The following is a 5,000-nucleotide window of genomic DNA, read 5'->3' as shown; positions in this document are numbered from 1 at the left end:
GAGGAACGACGAAGAGAAGCAGAGGAAAGCAGAAGGCAAGAGGATAATGCCAGGTTTGAGGCTCTGATCAGCATGCTTGCTGCTCAACGGCAAACCCCTCAAGTTCCCCCTGAGGACGACGGCGAGGACCCCGAGAACCCCACCCGCCGCCAGCCCCAACAGCCACGGATTCCTTCCACTCAGAAGCCTGCAGCTCAGATTCCACCGCCGCTGAAGCCCGACGCTACCTACCAACTGTTTCGTGAATGGAAGCGACGCTGGCAGGACTATGCAACAATGGTGGACCTGTCCAGCTTAACACAGGAGAAGCAGCTCATCCAGCTGCGTATATGTCTCACCCTTGAGACTCAACGTGTCTTAGAGCACACCTTACAAATTCCTCCCACCACAGATAAGACTGTCGGTGAGGTGGTGGACGCTCTGGAGCTACACATCAAGGGTTTGCGGAACGAGGCATTACGCAGAAGAGAGCTCTTCAGCTGCAGACAGATGGAAGGTGAAACATTCGCCGACTTTTACGTAAGGTTGCGACGCCGCGCCGAGGAGATCGACATCTGTCCTGGTAAGTCATCGGTATGCGAGGAGACTCAGCTTAAATCGGTGATTCTTATGGGTGTCCGGGATGATGAGTTAATCCAGCGACTCATATCCTTGGACGACAAGTGCTCCCTACAGGAGATGGTCACGGCCTGCCGCTCCTACGAGGCAGCCAGATGCGCCACGTCTGACATCCGTGCCCAGCCTACACAGGTGAGAGCCTTAACCCAGCACCAGAAGAGTAAGAAACAGAAGAATCTCGATAAGCAACCTCCGCAACAGTCGACAGCGAAGACAGCAGAACTGTGCCAGTGCTGTGCAAGGTACCATGAGACAGGGGCCTGCCCTGCAGCCCAGGTCACCTGTCGTAACTGTGGTCGCCAAGGCCACTTCGCATCCACTGTCAAGTGCCCCGCCAGCAAAGCTCAGTGCCGTCTCTGCTCCCGTATCGGCCACTTTGATAGTTGTTGCAAGAAGGTATCCCGTCAAAACCACAAGCGGGGTAGTACTGATGGTGTTCCCACCCCTTCGCAACAAAAATCCAAGCAGCTCTCCTGCCGTCGCGTGATATCTCCCAGCCCGGCAGTACCTCAACACGTCAGTGTTCTCGTCACCCATGGTGGTAAGTCGTCGCACTTGCGGATGATGCCTGACACCGGCGCTGATATCACTATGATCGGCCCACAACACCTGAGGAGTCTTGAGATTCCTTCGAGCCAGCTACAGACCTCCCCAGACACCACTACACTCACAGCTGACGGTTCTGAAATGGCTCCCGCCCTCGGAATGCTCACGGCCACTCTAACTCTAGGCGAGAAGTCGTGTTTAGCTGAAATCCGGGTACATAAGGATATCCAGACTCCACTTCTCTCCCGCGGCCACTGTCAAGCGTTGGCCATCATCTCCAAGGACTTACCCAAGCCAATCTTGGAAGTAAAGCATGCCAAGAAGTGCGTGGAGCTCCCGGTCTCTAGCAACACACCACCTTCAGAAGCTAAGGCGTACTTTTTGAAGGAGTTCCAGGACGTTCTTGTGGACAAGGCAGCCTTAGAGTCCACACCACTCAAACCTATGGTGGGTTCACCTATGAGAATCCATCTCAAGGATGGTGCAGTGCCTTTTGCCATCCATACTGCCCGGCAGATCCCCCTGGCTTACAGAGGTCAAGTTCAAGAAGAGCTCGAATCCATGGTATCTCAAGGGATCATTCGACCTGCAGGTGATGAACCCTCCGAGTGGTGTCATCCACTGGTCGCCGTGGCTAAACCTAAGGGAGGTGTAAGGATCACGACAGATCTGTCCAAACTCAACTCACAAATCGCCCGACCAGCTCATCCATCGCCTACACCCTTTGCCGCTGTTCGTAGCGTGGATGCCACAGCCCGTTACTTCTCGACGATGGATGCTCTCTGCGGTTACTGGCAGATCGAGCTTGCTGAGGAAGACAGACACCTTACCACCTTCATAACACCACATGGTAGGTTCCAGTACTGCAGGGGACCGATGGGATTCGCAGCGACAGGTGATGCCTATTGCTTGTGAGGTGATGCAGCTCTACAAGGCATCAAGAATTGTGTGAAAGTGGTTGACGACATCTTACTGTATGACGCCGACTACACCACTCACCTGAGCCGCATCCACCAAGTTCTCACTAGATGTCGCGAATTTGGCATCACCCTCAACAGGGAAAAATTTGTAGTCGCAGCACCCCGGGTAGATTTCTGCGGATTCACACTATCAATGGCTGGCATTGCCGCTGACCCAGGTAAAGTGGCTGCTATCAGGGATTTCCCAACTCCAGCAAATCTGACAGACCTCAGATCCTTTATGGGGCTTGTCAACCAGTTAGCTGAGTTTTCCCCTGAGATCTCTGCAGCCGCTCAACCCCTCCGACCCCTGATGAGCCCGAAGAGACAGTTCCTGTGGACACCGGATCATGATGCGGCCTTTCGACAAGTCAAGGCAGCACTCTCACAACCTCCAGTCCTCACCTCATTTGATCCAGCCCGGCCAACTATCCTCCAGACGGATGCCTCTCGGCTCAACGGAATCGGGTTTGCATTACTGCAAGACCATGGCGGTGGACAGCTACGCCTCGTACAGTGCGGTTCCCGTTTCTTGACAGAGGCAGAAAGCAGGTACGCCACCATCGAGCTGGAATTGCTCGCTGCTGTCTGGGCGATGTTCAAGTGCAAATTTTACTTGGTGGGACTGCAGAACTTTACGTTGGTGACTGATCATCAGCCCCTGGTGCCCATCTTAAACAGCTATACTTTGGACGCAGTGGAAAATCCACGCCTCAAGCGTCTCAAAGAGAAGACATCTCCATACATCTTCACGGCAGTGTGGCGTGCCGGAAAGGATCTCCGCATTCCCGACGCCTTATCCCGCGCTCCAGTAAGCCACCCACTTCCGGAAGACTACACACTCTGTGCTGAGTCTACTGCATCCCTCCATACCGTAGCAACTGTGCGGGCTGTGACAGGGACCAAGGTGGATGACGACAGGATCCTGGAAGAGTTGCGTGATGCAGCAAAGGCCGACCCAGAATACGTCCGGTTACTCAACTGCGTGACCTCCGGATTCCCCTTGGACCGTTATGCCCTTCACAGGTCTTTGCTCCCTTACTGGAAGATTCGGGACAATCTTTATGCCGATGGTGACCTAGTTCTCTACGGTATGAGAATTGTGGTTCCTGCTGTCCTGCGTCGCCGCATCCTAGCCCGTCTTCATGATAGCCATCGGGGTGTTGAGGCGACAAAACGTCGGGCAGGTCAAACTGTCTTCTGGCCAGGTATCAACTCGGACATTGCGAACATGGTCCAAGCTTGTGAGCCTTGCCAGACTCTCCAACCTACCCAGCAGAAGGAACCCCTACTCAACGATGACCATCCAACGAGGCCCTTTGAGTGTGTGTCAGCAGATTTCTTCTCTGTCGCTGGGAAGTCATTCCTGGTTCTCGTCGACAGACTCTCTGGCTGGCCTGTGGTCGTCCCTTGCAAAGGTGATACAACATCGTCCAACACCGTCCGGATGTTTTGTCGCTACTTCCGTGAGATTGGTGTTCCCCTTCGCCTGCGAACGGATGGAGGCCCCCAGTTCACCAGCCAGGAATTCCGGAGCTTCGCAGAGCGATGGGGTGTGCGACATATCGTCACATCACCTCACTACCCGCAAGCTAATGGTCATGCTGAGGCCGCTGTGAAATCCATCAAGCACCTCATCCTCAAGGTGGCTCCCTCAGGTGACATAGATTGCGAGGAGTTCGACCGAGGTTTGCTGGAACTTCGGAACACTCCCAACTTCACCGGCCGTTCCCCAGCTCAGGTGCTCTACGGCCACCCTCTCCGGTCCTGCGTTCCTGCCCACCCTGACTCTTTCTCCATGGAGTGGCAGTCCAAAGCTGAGGATTGCGATCGTCGTGCAGCTACCCATACTGAAAATGTTGCAGTCCAGTATGACAACCAGGCACGCGAACTTCCCAAGCTGCAGGTCGGAGAGCAAGTCAGGCTACAGGACCCGAAGACTCACCGCTGGGACAAGGTCGGCGTTGTCATGAGCGTTGGCAAAGCCAGGACCTACGAAGTGCGTGTCCCCAGTGGTCGTGTGTACTGGCGCAACCGCCGCTTCTTGCGCCCAGTCCGCAATACCGACGATCCTCCTCAGTGTGAAGCCCCTAGTGATGGACCACCTGCAGAGTTGCGTCGCTCCAAGAGGCTTCAAGGCAGACCGTCCGCTCGAGAATGAGACTACGAGCGTGGAGGGGGGGAGGGAGGTGTATATGTTTGATATTATGTACGGGTATACCTACTAATGTTAGCTAGAGTAGGGTACTTATTAGTATGTGGCAACTCAGCCGTGTTCCCCTCAGGACACGCCGCCGACTTCAGCAGTAGCAGCGAGACCTGTACTTCAGTTAGACGCAGGACTATACCACCCTTGTATTTCTCCTCTCCTGTGCTGCTTTACGGATTAAGGACCTACAAACAACACCTCCTGAGTTTCCTTCACCTGCTGTAGTGCTAGAAGGAGCTCACTCTAGAATAGAAAAAAAAAAAAAGTGTCAATCTAGGAATCATAAAAAAAATATGTAAATCAATGTATTAGTAAACCGTAAGGGCGAGCGTGTAACTAAGAATTTTTATTTATTTATTTATTTTTTTTTTTGTCTGTTACGGCATGGAATAGACGGGCAGCCGAGTGATGGAGAAGGCTGGGAAGACCTTTGTTCTGCAGTGGACTCATACAGGCTAATGATGGTGATTCTCGTGACGGTGATGGGATTTATTGGTGTTCTGTCTGTCATGCACCCTGAAGCACCATGCAGGAACAACATTAGCAACAGTAGCTGCAATACATAATACCAGTGGCAGAAGTACCACCACCACCACCACCACCACCAACCATTACCATTATATACCATTAACCAACAATGAGTCCTTCCTCTCATTACCTTCACAATG

This window comes from Scylla paramamosain, chromosome 6 (assembly GCF_035594125.1).
Source record: "Scylla paramamosain isolate STU-SP2022 chromosome 6, ASM3559412v1, whole genome shotgun sequence".
Classification (NCBI taxonomy): Eukaryota; Metazoa; Arthropoda; class Malacostraca; order Decapoda; family Portunidae; genus Scylla; species Scylla paramamosain.
The sequence above is the reverse complement of the archived record's forward strand: the minus strand, read 5'-3'. Positions refer to the sequence as shown.